Here is a 21,824-nt window from a genome sequence, read left to right as displayed (position 1 = left end):
ATAGATAGTGTGACCACATGATTCAGTGATGGATTAGTAGGGCAATGTGACAGTCAGTAGTCCTGGGATCCGTAAGGAGAAACACCGGGTAAGCTGTGCAATCCCACATCGCCTGGGGAAGGTCAAGTGGGATGATTCTGAGACTGTGTAGGTATGCGACTACATAGTTGAAGAGAGCTTAAATGGATTGATTGGTACTACCTATATCAACAAGGTGCATCTTGTTTTTCGGTAGCCCATCTCGAAAGAACTCCACAGTTAAGCGTGCTTGACTTGGGGCAATTTCAGGATGGGTGACCTCCTGGGAAGTTTTTCTAGGAAGCGTACGAGTGAGGACAAAGCACGCTGGAAACACTCGTGTTGGTCTGTAGGGCCAGTCATCAATCCAAAAAGCAGCCAGAGTGGTGTACTCGTGTATAAGAGCCATTATTCCGTGGGTGTAAGGGCCCAATGGAGGCTTGAAGCGGCGACGTTACAAATAGTATCAGAGCCTTGACCCAGTCGGAAGTGTGGTCGACGAGGACGTCAGACCCCGTAAGGGGGGTGATTGTGACAGTCAGTAGTCCCGGGATCCGTAAGGGGAAACACCGGGTAAGCTGTGCAATCCCACACCGCCTGGGGAAGGTCTAGTGGGATGATTCTGAGACTGTGGAGGTATGCGACTACATAGTTGAAGAGAGCTTAAATGGATTGATTGGTACTACCTATATCAACAAGTTGCATCTTATTTTTCGGTAGCCCATCTCGAAAGAACTCCACAGTTAAGCGTGCTTGACTTGGGGCAATTTCAGGATGGGTGACCTCCTGGGAAGTTTTTCTAGGAAGCGTGCGAGTGAGGACAAAGCACGCTGGAAACACTCGTGTTGGTCTGTAGGGCCAGTCATCAATCCAAGAAGCAGCCAGAGTGGTGTACTCGTGTATAAGAGCCATTATTCCGTGGGTGTAAGGGCCCAATGGAGGCTTGAAGCGGCGACGTTACAAATAGTATCAGAGCCTTGACCTAGTCGGAAGTGTGGTCGACGAGGACGTCGAACCCCGTAAGGGGGGTGATTGTGACAGTCAGTAGTCCCGGGATCCGTAAGGGGAAACACCGGGTAAGCTGTGCAATCCCACACCGCCTGGGGAAGGTCAAGTGGGATGATTCTGAGGCTGTGTAGGTATGCGACTACATAGTTGAAGAGAGCTTAAATGGATTGATTGGTACTACCTATATCAACAAGGTGCATCTTGTTTTTCGGTAGCCCATCACGAAAGAACTCCACAGTTAAGCGTGCTTGACCTGGGGAAATTTCAGGATGTGTGACCTCCTGGAAAGTTTTCTCAGGAAGTGTGCGAGTGAGGACAAAGCTCGCTGGAAGCACTCGTGTTGATTTGTAGGGTCAGTCATCAATCCAGGAAGGAGTCAGAGTGGCGTATTCGTGTATAAGCGCCATTCATTCCGTGGGTGTAAGGACCCAATGGAGGCTTGAAGCGGGGACATTACAGGCAATTAGCATTAGTTATTGTTATTTGATGATTATATGTGAATATATTTATGTTGTGGGTCCTATTTTTAAAAAATGGGCATTAAATTTATAATTTCTCAATTCTAGAGATTTTATTAAACTCTAAGAGTATTATTTATGCTAAATATGAAATATGCAATTTTTATGATTTTAGCTCGGTGGTGATAGAAAATGCATTTGATGGCCACTAAAGTCACATAGGTAAACATAGAACCTTTTTATTTAAGGGGACAATTATATGTTTGAGCTTGTAATATTAAGGTTAGGCGGGGTTATGGTGTTAGACTATTTTACCCCTGAGTCATTTAACTATTTAAGCACCAAGACAAGGGTAAAATTGGTGTTATCCTGAATTTTGCCCACTTGACGTGGCATGTCTACGTAGCCAATCTCAGCGCCACGTGGCAGTACAACTCACCAACAAGAAGGCCAAGTCATCTACGCACTTCAATAAATAGGGAGTCCTAGCACTCAAACGGGATGATGAGTGATAAACTAGCCACCCCAACGGGACTGGCTGGCCAACTTCTGGACAGTACTAGGCCGGCCAGCCTGCATCCTGTAGGTGCATGGCCGGCCAGAACTTGGTCTGGTAGGACTTCAGTGCACAACATTACACGTGGACAACAAGCTAGACTGTGAATTAGGTCTTAACAATCCACGAAAGTAGATGGAAAATATCTATTTTTAAGGGACATTTTAGTCATTTGTATTTTACTAATTTAATCTGCTTATTTTATCTGATAATAAGGGTTTAAGTCCTCATATATAAAAAGCCTTAACAAAAATCTAAAACGCTAAGCTAAAAAACCCTAAGTCATTAAGTGTTAAGTCTGAACTCTCTCTCTCTCTCTCTCTCTCTCTCTCTCTCTCTCTCTCTCTCTCTCTCTCTCTCTCTCTCTCTCTCACACACACACACACACACACACATGTCCATTGCCCTCTCTTTAAACTTGAGATTTATCTTGATTCCCACTTTGTAACCTTAAGAGAGCTATCTCAGATCCCACCTATAGTGATCTGAATAGTGTTATCTCTCAGTATCAATACAACTAAAAGGGGAGTAGGTCATTACCTGCTAACGAATGGGGACGAACCACTATAAATTTCTTGTGTTCTTTTACTTTTTAGTTCTTATTGTGTAACACCTGTCAAGCATTAGTGTTAATACGACCCCACTGTTAGTTGGCTAAATCTAAGGTCAAGAGTTTGGTACTTTCATGGAGAGCGAGTTGATATCATATATGATAAAATGTCATGATTAACACGAGAAGAACTCTAGTCGCACCATCTGCATCATTGGGTCTTTCTCAAGACCCTCTGATTGCAGATGAGATCTGTGTTCCACCCACGACTGGAATTCTATGAACACTACAAATGTGGTCGATCCTGCCATCTCAATAGGCACCTCGAATCTGGCCACTACAGTTGGCCAAAGTGACACAAACATCCTGGTGGATCTTAAAAATTGGCCATTGCCTCCAAGGGAGGACCCTCTGCTGACGCCTCCCACTGGAGGAAGGACCCTTGGGCATTATCCGCTGTTATACCCGAAATTCAGCTATCATTTCAAAGGAGGACACGTGTCAAAATAGGAGGAATACGAATCAATGAATGTAACGGTAATTATATTTGAAAATGAAATAACTCATTTATGCGGAATTGGTAGAGTATATTTACAACTTGAAGACTTAAAAGTCTTATGCAAGATAAAGATACACCAATTGTTGCCTCGTACGTTAACGAGAAATCATACGACTTCAGATGTACATAAGGCGAGACATCAACCTCGCTACGCATTAGGAGACGATACATGGTGACTGGTAAGACGCTTAGTGTATAATACACCTTATACAGACTAAGTATGACAATCAGATAAAGCCAAACAACTAATAGCGAGGCACCCATCTTGCTATAGGAAGACGCGCCCGTCGTACCTTTATTAATCAGCTCCAGACACCTTTCAATGGGGTTCACAGCTCCGTCGAGTCAGGTCTCTTAGATAGAACCTGACATACAAATGATGTTGACTGGTGAGGTCCACCTTGTCGCCCAAAACTGCGATTTTCAGATGGAGCATTATGTCTTCAAGCGCAGGAACGACGAGGCTTATATCATCAACTTTAGAAAGACATGGAAAAAGTTTCAGCTCGCTACTAAGGCTATTGTTACCGTGTTCCCTGCGAGACATCCCAGAATGTTAAGGTTTACAACATATTTAATACATGTTTACATTGACCCGGTAAAAGCGAACCTATCACAGCTGTGTGATTTTCAAGTATTAACCGCATTTATTTTACGTGCTATGTAATCAAACCCCACGATTTCAGGGGATAATTGTTGTAAGATATCAGTGCAACTATGTAATTAACTGTCTTACTATGAAATTATAAATAGAGGCAAGTTACACTGAAAAATGGACGATAAAATTATTAGAAAAAAGGCCTGAGAGCTGTATCAGAAATCTAATAGAGTGATTTGTGGACTATGCAGAATTTTAACTGTAAAATCACGCAAAAACCTTTGTGTTCATACATTTCTTTTACTACTTTTATTTTATGTGCGATTCTATCACTATTTAGGCTCAAATATAATTAACAAAAATCAGCGTTAACAACTCTCAGGAACAACAACCGAATTGCGTCATCGATACTATGCTGGAGAGACGGGACCAAAAATGGGTGAGCTTGCTATTGGCAAGCCCCGTATAGACTTGGGAGAAGATCTTGTTATTAATGTCATATACGTCTTGTTGATAACTTTGACGTGCTTAACGGTTATTGAGAAGGCCTTTGTATGTCTTCTTATTGCAAGGAGATTATTTAATACCTTTCATTTATATACGTGTAGCGTAAATAAATTTATTTATTTGCTCAAAATACGGGTATAACACAAACTATCATCAAAACAAAGATGAACAAATATAAACACAAAAGCTAGCTTAAGTGATTTTGGACTACACTAAACCAATATGGTTTTGAGCTTAATTAATAAGGTTTATTTTCACCATAATTTTACGGTGACAACCTTAATTAAATAAACATTTATGTAACAAAGTAGAAGAAAAATATATGTATATATTTAATAGCAAGACAAGAAAAGTGAGAGTGTAAGAATAAAAAATAGTGGGACCTATGATAATTAATTCTTCCTTCTAATTATATAACCAAACATAATAATTGAAAAGCCATATAACTAATTTATTATATAATTAATGCATGAGAAGAGATTTAATTACAACAGAATTATTGGTCAATTGTAATTGTCAGATCGTTCAAGCCTTTTTCAAGAATGCACGTATAAATATAGTACTTGAAAATTAGGGATATTAGATTTTTATACCAACTTTAGTGTAAAGGGAAAATTTTATCAAGTTTGTTGTATTGAAAACTATAACCCAACAATACCCACTAATTTTAGACACCAATAAATTTATTATTGCTGGTATATATAAATGTGACAAAAAGTTATGAAATAAATTTTTTTGTTACTTGTGACTAAAATATAGTATTTAAATATAAGTAATTAATTTATTAAAAATATATTTAATCACAACAAATTATAATTTTTGTGACTAATACATTTAACTACAAATATTTTAATCAATATAATAAGAATGATAATTTATAATTAGTCATAAATTTTTTTAATTTGTGACTAAAACTAAAAAATTTTACAACGTGCACATGTATTTAGTCACAATAAATTATGATTTTTGTGACTAAATTTTTAGCTACAAATCTTTCAATTACAATATAAAAATAATAATTTATAATTAGATAAATTTTTTTAATTTACAAAAATTTGTAAGTATTATAGATATATATACATTTATTTATTTAGCTAACTAGATAGCAAAAGGTAAGGTCCACCACTTGTGTTTGTTCATCGAGTACTTACATATAACTCTTATCTTTCGAAAGTACTAGCTACACAATACTGTCCTTACAAAATCGATTGAGAAGAAAAAAAATTATAAATATATATATTTTTTTTATTTAATTTTGGGTCAACAAAATCATACTATTGATAAAATAATAATTGAACAACGACGTACTTTAATATATATGACATGTTCGAGAGACCTATTGATGGTAGGTTTGGAAGATTGTTGGCTACTCAAATTCTACCCACTAAAATAAATCATATATATATATAAATACATATATATTGGCATGGACAACCCTATTATTATGAGTACGTACCAACCCTAGCAAAACAACAAAATGCATCATATAAATATTTTTGGTGCACGTACCCAATATTAATAGCTTTTTTATTTATTATTTATATTGATATATATACGTATAAAGAATAACTTGGTGATAAATTATTAAATATATTTGAATATATTCAATTGGAGTGATTTAAAACATTATTTGAATATATATAGTGATTTACAAAATTAGATGTTCATTCATTAATGAAAATAAGAATTAAATAAAAATTCAAAACTGTACGAATTAAATAAGAAAAGAAATTAAAAAATTAGTCACATTTAAGTTAGATGATGATATAACTGAGTGGTACATCAAAATGTATCAACAAAAAATTATAATAAGAATGATGATTTTAGTCACAATAAGTATTATTGTAATTTAAAATATATTTAATCACAATTAATTATAATTTTTGTGACTAATATTTTTAATCACGGACTTTTTAGTCACAGTATAAGAATCATAATTTATAATTAGTTATAATTTTTTTTATTTTCAGTCACAAATTTTAATGTGACTAAAAATAAAATTTTTTATAGTGTTTCATACTCATAAAACGTACATACATCAACCATAACAAGGTCGTTTTTAGCGTGGGGGCCAGGGACGGAGGGACTTATGCCTATGTGTAGGCTTAAGCCCTCACTCAAATATATACATCAAATTTTTCACATGTAGATATATACATATATTAATTCAATTCACTCAATTTATTAAAGTCCAATCCACAAAAGCCCTCACTCAATATCTTAATTATAATTCATAAACCTACTTTCATTCTAATCAAGCCTATTTTAAAAGTAGTCCAATACAAATAATAAAAAAATAACACTTTATTAAAAAATAAAATAATATTATTGACAATGTTTTATTTTATTTTGTTGAAGATGAAAATTTAAAAGGATACATTTATCAGTTACTTTTATGAGCTTTGACTTAATATTTATTTAAGCCCTCACTCAGTTAAATTTCTGGCTTCGTCACTGGTGGGGGCGGCATGGGTCTATTATCCGAAAACCCTCAACCCGAAAGACCAATGCATAAGGCCAACAATAGTTTGATAGTAAAATATTCAATCATTTTTTTCCTAGTAATTAAAAACCATTTGTTGTTAAAAAACTTGTTTAAGAACTTCTTTGAATCGTTTCATTTTCTAAAATTTTGTCATAAAAACTTGAGACAGTCCTAATACTAATAACTCATCCATTAATAATTACAACAATATTCTCTTAATTTCTTACATATATATGATTATAACAATAAAATTAAAATGCAATATATAGATAGATAAATCGTATTCACAAATTAGACATGTAATATATATTGAATAGTTTTTATTTTTAACAAAAAAATTGTATTGTTCTTAGAAAGAGCCCATTTAATATATAAAAACAAAATGAGTCAGTGCATGCATGTATTTATGTCTAATAAACAAAGCTGCATAATTTGGACCCTACCTTTTGTTATTTTGGTCAATTCATGAGAATTGATACTAATTATTAATTACAAGATATTTGTTTGTGAATATATATAATTTATTTTGCTGAGTTTAATGTGTACCTATATATATTCTATACAAAACTATTTCAGCCACGTTTTCTATTTCTACATACAAATCTTTGATCTAGCTATATATGTGTAATTTTAAAGAGCAAATTATTAGTTGCCTAACCCCCATTAATGTTATATATACACTCAAATTTAACTTCTAGTAATTAAATACATAAATTTAATTTTTGGTACCGATAATTATATACTTAAGTTATATTTTTAAAATTTTTGTAAGTACTTACAGTTAAATATCCAATTAATGGTCCTAATTAATTTATAAGATCATTAAATTTTTATTTTTTACTTAAAAATTTATTTAACTATACCATTACGAAAATGACACTTGGACACACTTAACGGCAAAGTACTTATGGAAGTTCCAGAAATATGACTTAAGTATTATTACCGTAAAAAATTAATTATATATATTTAATTTATATACAATAAAAAATTAAATTTAGATATTTATATAATAAATTACTCTTTGTTAAATTAAAATATGGTGTTTGACACTTTAAAATACTTATTAGTATTTCTCTCAATATTTTTTAAGTTTACTTCTCACAACTACATCTTATGTAAAAAAAGATTTATTATTAAATATGGATTGCTAAATAATATTAATATAACAATGAATTGATGAGTAGAACAATATAATATATATGAGTTAGGTAATAATTAACCTAATTACTAAATTAGTCAGTAAAAAGGGTAAGAAAAAGAAAAAAAACACACAATGCTCTCATATTTTCACCTTTTGCCTTTGTTTCTTATTAATTTATTTATGTTTTGGTAGGTAGATAGACATGAGTTTCATAAAGAAGAATCTTTTGAAAGACACACAAACATAATTCAAAATAATATATAATTCCATATTAATTAATTGATATAATATTTTATTAATTACTAATTAATTAATAAAATGAAAATGACAAAAGATCACATAACTTAAGACCTAAACTTCAAATAAATGAATAAATATACAAAAGCAACCGACGTACGGCGCTTCAAACCTATATTCCAAAACTTTTTTTTTTTTTTCATTTTCAATTAATATTATATTTTTCATATATATATATTAATTATGCCAAACACTCCCTAAATTAAGCAAGTCTATACGTACGTGTTATTATCTTTTATATCCCACGATTTATTTATTTTTCCTTTGCTTTTTTGTCTTTGAAAAAAATAGACAACACATTGCATGGAGCCGTATTGTGGGGTATTATATATATAGAACAACAAATGTACATATTGATTGAATAATGATTGAATAAATGTAAGAAAGTATAGAGTTTGGTCGTTGCTTAATTGCCAAATAATATATATATATATATATTTATATAAATATATATAAATAAAATGAGTGAAAGAAACGACAGAGAAGGAGATTAGGGTTTAGTGACCGACAACAAACATGAAACCATAGATTCTGGGGTTCTTCTGATCATGGTGACATTGCCATTATTGTCATTATTGTCTCTCTCTTCTTATTCATCGGATTGTTATTAGATTAGCTAGGGTTAGGGTTAGGGTTAGGGTTTTTATTTTTTTACTATTATGGATTTCTAATCATTGACTTTTACTATATCCTAAGTCTATTTGCACGTGTGCCAATAGTATAAATATTATTCTCTTTTTCTTTTTAATTTCTAATAATATATATATATATATAGGGATATGATTTTGTCCCGTTATTGTACTTTCACGGATTGTAATCCGTAATGTACGGTAACCGTCAGATAATGGAGTTATTTGATCTGACGGTTGAGATTAATCTAGGAGTAATTAGGGTTAAAAAGTAGAAACGTACCCTAACACTCATTTAATGTACTCTGAGATCCATCTAATGTACCACGGAATACATTCCGTGAAAGTACATTACGGGACAAAATCATATCCCATATACATATTTACAAATAATTAATGGTATTATGTAATATTGCATAATTTTCAAGTTATATTAATCAAAAAAAAAAAACTTAAAACATGTTTCGTATCACAATTCATCTTTTATTATTATTTTTATATAATGAAATTTTTACTATTATATATCTTCTTTCTCATTGATTCTAGGAGTACTTCTAGGGTTGGCCCTAAAATTAACGGAAGAAATTGAAAAATATCTCCTTTTTGTATCTAATAACAAAAAATATCCTTATATAATATTTTATTAAAATATACCCACTTTTATGAATGAGTTATCCAATATATCCTCACCCTCCACTTATCTCTAGCACATAATTTATATAAACCTAAGGGGTATAATAGGAACATCATCTATAAAAGTGAGTATTTTTTTAAAGAATATGAATTTGATGGTAAAAATTAAAACAAATAAAATAAAGTGGATATACAATGTAATTTTCTCAAAATTAATTGGACCCTAAATAGTAACAAAGTTATTGGACTCTCCTAAGCTTTTGGAATTAAGATCAAAGTTAAGATCGGCACTCTATTAAAATAGAGATTAGAAATAAAATACACTAATTAAAATGCCAAAAAAAGTTAATACAATATAAGTATGAGGCAATCACTACAAAAAACTGTTACTTTTAGTGACAACTTTTTAGTCACAATGTAATTTTTTTGTGACTAAATGTGATTTTTAGTCACAACAAAATATTACTTGTGTCACATTTAGTCACAACAAAATATTACTTGTGACTAAAACATAGTATTTAGTTACAAGTTGTATTTAGTTTTAGTCACAACTTAAAAATACATTTAGTCACAACAAACTGTAATTTTTGTGACTAATACTTTTAGCCACGGACTTTTTAGCCACAACATAGGAATCATAATTATATTTAGTCACAATTTTTTCACTTTTAATCACAAATTTTGTTGTGACTAAAAGTAAAAAATTTTGTAGTGAATATAATATTTCTTGATTCATATAAAAAAAATCTTAAAAGAATACATCTTTTATTATTTTTTATATAAATAAATTTATTATTAGGGTTCGTTTGGAAAACGTCGTATTAGGCCGTATTGTATTATATTGAATTGGATTATATATCATATTTTTATATAATATTATGTTAAACTTTAATTTATACTAAAATATTATATATTTAAGTGTCCATAAAAGTTAATATATACCACTTATATAGTTTTACATAAAAATATTGTATAAAATAAAATTTAATATAATACAATACAATACAATACAATACGACCTAATACGACGTTCCAAACGAGCTCTTAATATATATCTTCTTTCTTTCTAATCCTAGGAGCACTCACAGGGTCGGCCCTAACGTCCCCGCTTCAAGCCTCCATTGGGCCCTTACACCCACGGAATGAATGGCTCTTATACACGAGTACGTCACTCTAGCTGCTTCCTGGATCGATGACTGGCCCTACAGACCAACACGAGTGTTTCCAGCGTGCTTTGTCCTTACTCGCACGCTTCCTGGGAAAACTTCTCAGGAGGTCACCCATCCTGAAATTGCCCCAGGTCAAGCACGCTTAACTGTGGAGTTCTTTCGTGATGGGCTACCGAAAGATAAGATGCACCTTGTTGATATAGGTAGTACCAATCAATCCATTGAAGCTCTCATTAACTATGTAGTCCCATACCTGCACAGTCTCAGAATCATCTCACTTGACCTTCCCCAGGCGATGTGGCATTGCACAGCTTACCCGGTATTTCCCCTTACGGATCACAGGACTACTGACTGTCACAATCACCTCTCCTTACGGGGTCTGACGTCCTCGTCGACCACACTTCCGACTGGGTCAAGGCTCTAATACCATTTGTAACGTCCCCGCTTCAAGCCTCCATTAGGTCCTTACACCCACAGAATAATGGCTCTTATACACGAGTACGCCACTCTGGCTACTTCCTGGATCGATGACTGGCCCTACAGACCAACACGAGTGTTTCCAGCGTGCTTTGTCCTAACTCGCACGCTTCCTGGGAAAACTTCCCAGGAGGTCACCCATCCTGAAATTGCCCCAGGTCAAGCACGCTTAACTGTGGAGTTCTTTCGTGATGAGCTACCGAAAAACAAGATGCACCTTGTTGATATAGGTAGTACCAATCAATCCATTTAAGCTCTCTTTAACTATGCAGTCCTATACCTGCACAGTCTCAGAATCATCTCACTTGACCTTCCCCAGGCGATGTGGAATTGCACAGCTTACCCGGTATTTTCCCTTACGGATCACGGGACTACTGACTGTCACATAAAATTAATTGAAACCTAGATAGTAATAAAATTTTGGAAGATGGAAGGAAGATAGATGCATGCCTTTGTTCAGAGGCACTCAATCATTGATCAATTCTTTGTTTATTATTTCTTATCCATTTAGCTCAATTTTACAATGTTATCAAGTGACTAAAATAGGCATAATTGTTAGAATTTTAGCCACTTGTTAGTTAGCAATTAATTATTAGTTAACTATAAATTAATTGTTTTCAGTCTTTTGAAGCTCGGTATATGCCTATATATAGAGCATTTAGTTATCAATTCCAAGTGACGATCTAGAGAGAAAAGTTAAGAAAAAAAGATTGAGAGATTGGGGATGTACTGGGACTGTATTTGATCACATCACCCTCATGTGAGTGATTTGTATGTGCATGAAACCATTTCTGTTATTGATCTTTGATGATCAATTTTGTAACTCTGAGTAACATTCTTCTGAATAAAGATTCGACACAAGGTGGTTTCTCTCGGTCTCGGCAGTGGCGGATCCAGGCACTACAAAAAAGTTTAGTTTAGTCACAACAAAATTTGTAATTAATTATAAATTATCATTCTTATGTTGTGACTAAAAGATCCGTGGCTAAAAATATTAGTCACAAAAATTACAATTTGTTGTGACTAAATGTGTTTTTAGCTAGTCACAATATATCTAAAACTAAATTAGTGACAACTTGTAGCTAAATACTATGTTTTAGTCATAAGTAAGCTTTTGTTGTGACTAAAAATCACATTTAGTCACAAAAAATTTATGTTGTCACTAAAAGTAGCTGTGACAATCAGTAGTCTCGTGATCCGTAAGGGGAAATACCGGGTAAGCTGTGCAATCCCACATCGCTTGGGGAAGGTCAAGTGGGATGATTCTGAGACTGTGTAGGTATGGGACTACACATTTGAAGAGGGCTTAAATGGATTGATTGGTACTACCTATATCAACAAGGTGCATCTTCTTTTTCGGTAGCCCATCACGAAAGAACTCCACGGTTAAGCGTGTTTGGCCTGGGGTAATTTTAGGATGGGTGACCTCTTGAGAAGTTTTCCCAGGAAGCATGCAAGTGAGGACAAATCACGCTGAAAACACTCGTGTTGGTCTGTAGGGCCAGTCATCAATCCATGAAGCAGCCAGAGTGACGTACTCGTGTACAAGAGCCATCATTCCGTGGGTGTAAGGACCCAATGAAGGCTTGAAGCGGGAGCGTTACAGTAGCAGTTTTTTGTAGTGAGGATTCAAAGTTAGGGAGAGTAGTATTTTTTTTTTTTTGTAAGGCAGAGGCAGAAGAAAATTTAAAAAGAAAAAACGGTGTTCTTGGTGGGATTTAAATCTTTGACATCTATCATATATGCAATCTAGTTTAATTATTACACTAAAGCTAATATTATATTTATAAATATCATTTTTTATTACAAATATACAAATATTACTAAAATATACGTATATACATTTTTTTCCTGATTTTTTTTCATGGGGGCAACTGCCCCCCCCCCACTTCAATGAAGGTTCGCCCTTGCCTCCCAAGGATTAGATAGAAGCAAAAAATTGTTTAAGATCGAAACTCATTAAATTTGTTGTCTCCTGCTTTTGATGCTACAATAAGTTGTCATAGCATATGTTTGTTGTTTTTAGTTAATTTCTAATTTTTTCTTTAATTGTCATTTTGTGTTATTTCACATTAATAATATTGAAACGAATCTATTCTTGAAGTATGTTAATTCAGAAAACTATTCTTATTAATATGTATTATATATTAAAAGATATCTAACTTAAATGATATGAAGAAGATATTGAAAAAAAAAAATAGAAACCGATGTGTTGTAAAAGTTTGATGTAAAATAATAAAATAAATATTGTTTTGTTGAGATCCTAGAACATGCTCTCTTCAGATGTCCTGCTGCCCAGAAGGTATGGAAACTAACTGATTTTAATGCTTTTATTTCTACACACTCTTCACTTAGCTGTATGGATTTATTATATCTTGCTGCCACTGAATTTATTATTGGACATTATCATCTCTTTGTTTGTTTGCTGTGGAAGCTCTGGAACTGCAGGAACATTTGGCTTCATGAGGGTCTATCCCTCTCCCCAGACCAGATCATTCGTGAAGCCTCCACCTACTTTGAGCAATACAAGAACTGCACCACGCAGAACCCAACACCTTCACCAGCTCAGGAGGATCATTCCATACTTCATGATTGCCGCACATCGTCTCCAACATTCCATCATCGCCTCTTCGTGGACGCTGCCCAAGATTCCCAGCTCCTCAAAATGGGCTTCGGCATGACCATCCACTCCAATACACGTGACGTTCTCATCAATTTAGCCAAGCCTAGAAGTGGAATCACTACACCATTACTTATGGAAGCTCAAGCACTTCATTCAGCTTTAGTTTGGTGCCATGAACACTCTTTTTATCCGGACAGTATTGTTTCAGATTGTAATGTGTTAGTCAATTACATTTGTAAAAATGATACTCATAATCTGCACCTTAACCCATTTGTCACTGAGATTAAAAGCTTGCTCTCTTATTTCCCTATTATATCTCTTAGCTACATCCCCAGAGGGGCAAATCATGCTGCCCATTGTCTAGCTAAGACAGCTTTAGGTTTAGAGCAGGAAGCTTTCTGGATAAACCCTTCTATCCAATCTTCTCTGTAACATGTATCTTGTACTTCATGCTCTTCTTAATGGATACAGGTTATTCTAAAAAAAAAAAAAATATTGTTTTGTTGATGCATTTAAAAAAATAAGGCTAATTAGCAATTTTTCCCCCGAACTTTGACATGTACTAAATCGTGCCCCTTGAACTTTTTTGGCCGTTAGAAATTCCCCTCGAACTATTGAGATTGTTAAGTTTAAGGACTTTTGTCTAATTTTATTCAATTTTACTGTTCAGTGTTTGTTTATGTACTAAACCATGCTCCCCAGACTTTGATATCTATCAAATCACGCCCCTCAAACTTTGATATGTACTAAATCACGCCCCATGAACTTTCATCTATGTTACAATTTTTTTACTAAAATTAGATAAAAGTCTTTAAATTTAACAATCTCAATAGTTCGAGGGGAATTTTTAACGTCCAAAAAAGTTCAGGAGGCACGATTTAGTACATGTCAAAGTTCGAGGAGAAAAATTACTAATTAGCCAAAAAATAATAATAATAAAGTAGAGAAATTATTAGGACTTGAGAGTGCCCTAATAATTTTTATTTTTTTGATAAAAATAACATTTAATGAATTTCATTTAGTAGGTTATAATTATGGTTCAAATTTTCATAACTATTAAATAAATGATATATATATAGCAAAAGTAAAGGAAAATGATTAAATAATTACTCACTTGTAATAATATTAATTAAGTGAAATATTGATTGATCATTATACAATGACTTAATTTTGTTATAATTAACATCCAATATATATAATATATATATAGTTTCTTGAAAACATAATTAAAAGATGAAGATATATCACATGCATGCAAAACAATGGCAAATGTCCAAAATTAATAAGTGATATAGATATAATTAATGCACTGCAGAATACTGAAAAAGATAAGATCACATTTCAAAGCTATGAATCAAAACTACGAAATTATTCAAAGATTTTCTTTATTACACGAGCATATATACTGACAATCCATAAAAGCTTTCACTTTCCCAATTTAGTACAAATTAATTATTCAAGTAGAAACATATATAAGAACAAGATGGAAGAAACATTGAATAGAAACTACATATATATATATATATATAATTATTGATAACTTTTTTAAAAGAAATTAATAAAAAAGCAGTGACAAAAATGAAATAAAGAAAGAAAACGAATATATTTATATTAGTAAAAATGTTAAAAGAGTATTAGTTGTGTCTAGTATTTTTTTATGTGGTCAAATTAAAGTATCGGGTTCCAATTTCTATATAGTTTAACATAATAATTTTAAGAAGTATCACTAGTTAATCGCAACGCGACATATCTAGAATGTACTAAACACAATTGATATTTATAATAACAATGTTCTTTATATAAATATAATATATATTTGATGATGATTGATGATAAAATTAATGATGGGACAAATACACGTGCAGCAGACAAAAATCTGTGGAGAATTTTTTATAATCTTTTGAGAGAAGAAAAAGTCATTTCTAGCTAACAGAGAGGGCGTGCAAAATTTGTATATGAAATCCTCATTAATTAGGCCATCCTTGTCTCATTTCATATCATATATATTATATATACTTTATATTTACATATGCATGTCTCTGTCCTAATAAATATTTAATAGTTAAATAATAATAATTTTAACTCTCCCTTTATACCAAAACTACATTCATTGCTTAGAGACATATATATGCATCTTTTTTTTGTTTTTTTTTTTTGTTTTTTTTTTTTTTGTTTTTTTTAACTATATGTAATTTCTTATAGTTTGATTATCGACATTTTTAAGTCTTTGTTTTCTAATTTCACTAAAGTTTCATAGAGTCAATTATTTATATAAATTAATGTAGGAATTTTATTCCTTTCTTTGCCCTACACACACAGCAAGCTTTAATCAATAAAAGCCAAGGTCAAATCTGACCATTTACCCAATTCACCCATGTGTTTGACCCTCAACATATAAACACAAAACGACAGCTCACTATTCTTTCAGCTATAGATCGTTTATCCCAATAGAAACCCTAAATGCCAATTACACTCATATTTGTATTATCTTATATCTCTTATTTCACTCAGCCACACACACACACACGACACATATATACACAACCCAGAAAAATCAAACCCTAGCAGAGAACAACAAATACAACTACACCTCCCTATCCGTGATCTCCTTCTTCAGTGTTCTTCTCTGAAGAACATGAAGAAGTACAACAAAACTCAGAAATATCCCAAATCTAAACCAGAAATTAATCCCTTCCAAACCGAATTAAATCCCAGAAATCATATACACACACCATACATAATAGTAAATGCAGAAAATTAAAGGAAAGAATGCACCAGAGATTTTATAGAGGTTCCCCAAAGAAATCTGGGTACGTCCTCTTCGAGCTCGCCTCGTTCCACTATGATTCTTCAATGTTCAAGAGTTACAAAGCTTGGATTCCAACTCACACCGGTAAGAGTGGTAATCCGAATATATATATACAGTGTTATTCTTCCTCTATTTTTCTCTCTGTTTCTCTCAAAATCAGTACTAACAGTTGTGTATTTCTTCTTTGTTGCATGAACAACACCTTCCTGAGTTGTGGATCTCCAAACCCTAACTAGGGTTTCAAGGCAAACCCGCTGTAAGCCTCTACCACAAACTCCCCTGTTTTGTTGCTCTGTGTTGATTCTGGAGATGTATTCAGATATTTGTATTTTTTCTCTCTTTGTATCTGATCTGGATTTTGTTGTATATACTGATCTATTTTTGTTATCCCTGTTGTTGTTGCATTTTCTGGCCTTTTATGTGTTGTAGTAGTGGAATGCAGATAGAGGAGTTAGTTACAAAGTTTATCAGACTTTGTAACTAACTGCTATTCTGTCCTAGGTATTTAGAGGCCAAAGGCCACCTAGTATTTTATTGCTTTGTAAAACTCTTTGTAATATTCTGGTTTTCCTGTGTACAGTTAATATGGGAATTTATTTCAACAATTAACGTATTATTAGCTTTTTGGACTTAATTACTAGTTTTTGTGTTAATTAATTACATAATTAACAAAATGCTTTAACATCACACACAAAAGATTTGCCATTATGATTAGCTTGATTTGTTAGATTGAGTAAGAGAGAGAGAGAGAAAAGAATGGAGAAAATGAACTCAGTTCGTTAATGGAGCAGTAGCTCGATTAATATACAATGAGAGAAAGGAAAAGAGATGCTAACATAAATAACTAACTACATTTATAAATAACTATATACAATTACAAGAGTTAACAAATTAATGACCACACACTTAACTAACAACATCAGTAACACCTCCTCAAACTTAGTATGAATAAAGAAACCAGACTAAGTTTGGATCAAAGCATATGAAATCGTGTTGTTGATAGTGCCTTGGTGAGAATATCAGCTATTTGATCACAGGCTGGTGTGTGTTGAATAAGCAGTTGTTTGTTGACTATACCCTTTCTCGAAAAAAAATAGTGGTCCAATTCAATATGGTTTGTTCTAAGAATGGGTTTGGTTGCCAAAAGGACAATATTTTGATTTTCACACCATATAGTTGGTGGCTTTAGAATCTTGACTCCAATCTCAAATAGAAGAGCTTAATCCTAATGACCTCTGTTGTTATTTGAGCTAAGCCTCGATATTCAGCTTCTGTGCTAGACCTAGAAAATGTTCTTTGTTTCTTGGAGGACCAGGAGATAATGTTAGAGCCAATTAAGATAGACACTAAAACCACAAGTTGAGCACCTGTCATCTGAATTGGTCCAATGTGCGTCACAAAAACCTGTTAAGGTGAGTGAGGCAAATGGCTTCATATGTAAACCAGTCTAGTGTCCTATTCAGATACCTTAAAATTTTCTTCATAGTTTTCCAATGAGCCTCTAGGGGTGTTTGCATAAACTAAGAGACTTTATTAACTGCATAGGAGATTTCTGGCTTAGTTATAGTAGCATATTGCAGAGCACCCACAATGCTTATGTAGTATGTGGGATCTGTAAAGGGAATCACTACCAATTGCAGATCTTTTTTCACCTCTGGCATTGTCCATTTTAGCTTTTACAACCAAGTTCATAATATATTTATTTTGGGACAAGTGCAACCCTTCTACAGTGACACCTGAATTCCAAGAAAGTAATTAACAGAACTTAAGTCTTTTAGTGCAAACATATGATGGAGATTAAAAATAAGTTCTGTAACAGTTGCTTAGGAGCTGCCAGTCATAAAAATATCATCCACATAAATCAAAAGGAATGTCGAATGGATGGAAGTGTGTCTGTAGAACAGAGAAGTATCAGCTTTGGCACAAGAGAAGCCAATGACATAAGAGCATCTTTTAGCTTGTTGAACTAGGCCCTGGGAGCCTGTCTCAGACCATAAATTGCCTTGGTCAATTTGCAGACTAGATGGGGATCTTCTGGATCAATAAAACCAAGAGGTTGAGCCATAAACACCTATTCTTAGAGCTCCCTATTTAGAAAGGCATTATTCACATCGAGCTGCCTTATAGACCAGTTGTAGGATAGATCAATTCTAATGACAATTTTAACTGTAGCAGTCTTCACCACTGGACTATAAGTCTCTGTGAAGTCAAAGCCATATTGTTGGAGGAATCCTTTGGCCACTAACTTAGCTTTGTACTTTTAAACACTGCGATCTAAATTTTTATTTTTATTTGTAGACCCACTTACATCCTATAGCTTTTCTACCAGGAGGTAAGGGAACCTTGATCCAAGTTTTCTTCTGAGTGTGACAGTCAGTAGTCCCGTGATCCGTAAGGGGAAACACCGGGTAAGCTGTGCAATCTCACACCGCCTGGGGAAGGTCAAGTGGGATGATTATGAGACTGTGTAGGTATGGGACTACACAGTTGAAGAGGGCTTAAATGGATTGATTGGTACTACCTATGTTAACAAGGTGCATCTTGTTTTTCGGTAGCCCATCTCGAAAGAACTCCACAGTTAAGCGTGCTTGGCCTGGAGCAATTTCAAGGATGGGTGACCTCCTGGGAAGTTTTCCCAAGAAGCGTGCGAGTGAGGACAAAGCACGCTGGAAGCACTAGTGTTGATCTGTAGGGTCAGTCATCAGTCCATGAAGCAGCCAAAATGACGTACTCGTGTATAAGAGCCATTCATTCCGTGGGTGTAAGGGCCCAATGGAGGCTTGAAGCGAGGACGTTACACTGAGTGAGAGCTTGGATTTCATTCTGCATAGCAACAAGCCACTTGGGATCCTTGAGAGCTGCAGCTAAGGTTAGTGGCTCCTTAGAAGTTAGTAAAACTTTTGGCTTGACACCTCTGCCTTTGCCCTTGTTACCATGGGGTGTTGATTTGTAGGAATATCAGGGGCTTGTGGAGGTTGTTCATTAATAGTTGGTATAACAGGGGTAGTGGTTGTGGAACTAGAACTCAAGTCTGGTATGTGACTGGAATTAGAGCTAATGGATTGAAGATCGTGAGTAGAGGTGGAAAGAGATGGAGAAGTAGGTGGGGATGGAGAAGGTAAGATGTGTTGATGAGGTGTGGAGAGACGTACAGGAATTGTAGCAGATGTAGTGGAAGTAGCAGCAAGACAAGAGGCAATGGTTATGGGAAATAAGATAGAATATGGAAATTTATATTCATTAAAATTAACATCTCTAAAGATGTAAATTCTACATGTTTGTGATAAACACTTATACCCTTTGTGCTTGAGGCTATATCCTAGGAACACACACTAGATAGACCTAAATTCCAGTTTATGCTTGTTGTAAGGCCTTGTGTTAGGATAGCGTGCACATGAAAACACTTTAAGCTGGTTGTAATCAAGGTTATTATTACACAGAACCTTGAAAGGTGTGGAGTGTTGTATCACAGGGGATGATAGCCTATTAATGACATATATGGTAGAGGCTCTAACAACCTCATCCCAAAAGGACAAAGGCATAGAAGCCTAGACAAGAAGAGTAAGGGCAGACTTTATTAAGTGTCTGTGTTTTCTCTCAGCAACACTATTTTGTTGGTGTGTTGTTGGCCAAGAGACTTTGTGGTTAATACCATGACTTAAAAAGTAAAGTTCTAGGGCTTGGTACTCACCACTCCAATAAAATTGCAGGGATTTTATAGAGCATTCAAACTCTTTTTCTACTTGAGTCTTGAAATTAATGAAAGTAGATAGAGCATCAAATTTTATTTTAAGTAAAAATACCCAAGTGTGTCTGCTAGAGGCATTAGTAAAATGAACATAATACCTATAGCCAGATGATAAAAGTTCTGGGGATGGACCCCAAAGATCACAGTGAATGAGGTCAAGTGATTTAGTGTAAACTATTTGAGAGCTAGAAAATAGAAATTTGTGAATTCTACCTTTGCAACAAGCATCACAAAAATCATTGATAGTTTTATTAGAGTTGGCAATGTTACAGAGAGACTGGCTAGGAGAAGTGCCTTGAATTTGCATTTGAGAAGCAGGAATGACATAGAGTTCATGTTTAAGATGTCCCTCCATCAACACAGCCTTGGAATCCTAATCCTTGACAAAACAATGATTAGAATAGAATTCAAAGAAAGTATTGTTATTTGATGCAAATTGTGAGACACTAATGAGATTTTTGGTAATTTAAAGAACATAAAGAAGTTGATTTAGGCCTAAAGATTGAGATGAGTGAGGTGTATGGAATATTGTCTTACCAACATTTTGAATCTGCAGACCTGCACCATCTCCCATATGGATTTGATCTGAGCCAAAGTAAGGCTCCTTGTGAGTGAAATTGGTAGCATTGGCTATGCAGTGACTCGTGGCACCAAAATCAAGGTACCATGAGGCATTTGCAACAGTGTCTACAATGGCTGTGTTTGCTGAGAAATGTTCCACATTAGCTGCTCCTACACCTAGAAAGTCAATATTGAACCTTTGATAACAACGAGCTGCAATGTGCCCTAGTTTGGAGCATAACTGACAAACATGTCTAGAGCCAGTAGCACCATTAGAGTAGGTGTGTGAAGTTGATTGACTAGGGAAGGCGGCTAAAACTCCACGACCTTGAGAATTATCCATGGGGTTAGAAGTTGGACCACCAGTGGCACGAAGTGGAACAACATAAGGATTCCAAGATCCTCATCCTTTACCAGCAGAGACAGAAGAAGACACATGATTGGACATATGATCTGCATTAGAGAAAGACAAAACTAGATCCTTAACCTCGAGATGGTCGATTAGTTGCAAGATTAATGGAATCAAGTTCTTTGTGATGATTGTCCATTCGATGCTCTTGTGAGAGCAAGAGAGATTCGATTTCAGCTACTGTGTATAGTTGATTTTGTGTATTAACAAATATGATGAACGTATCATAATCGACAGGTAATCCTTTAAAGATCACAGAAATATGTTCTTTAACAGACATGGCGGCCAACAGATTCAAGTTGATCAACGTTAGTTTTAATTTTAAGCAAGTAATCTAAAATTCTAAGTTTTAGATGCTAAGATATAATTTATCCCTCACTACAACATTTATGAGTATTAGGGGCGACAAAAGTCACCCCTAATCATTATAAGAGGTGACAAGTCACCCCTAAAACCATTCAAAGTTGCCCCTAATCATTATTAGAGGAGACAAGTCGATCCTAAAAAGTCAACCTTCGAAAGTCTTATCTAAAAATTTGTTTCTAAAAGTATTTGTTGACTTCGCTTTTAGCCAACGACAATGAGTCTT

The sequence above is a fragment of the Cannabis sativa genome, chromosome 7 (assembly GCF_029168945.1).
Source record: "Cannabis sativa cultivar Pink pepper isolate KNU-18-1 chromosome 7, ASM2916894v1, whole genome shotgun sequence".
Taxonomy (NCBI): domain Eukaryota; kingdom Viridiplantae; phylum Streptophyta; class Magnoliopsida; order Rosales; family Cannabaceae; genus Cannabis; species Cannabis sativa.
Note: the sequence above shows the minus strand (reverse complement) of the source record.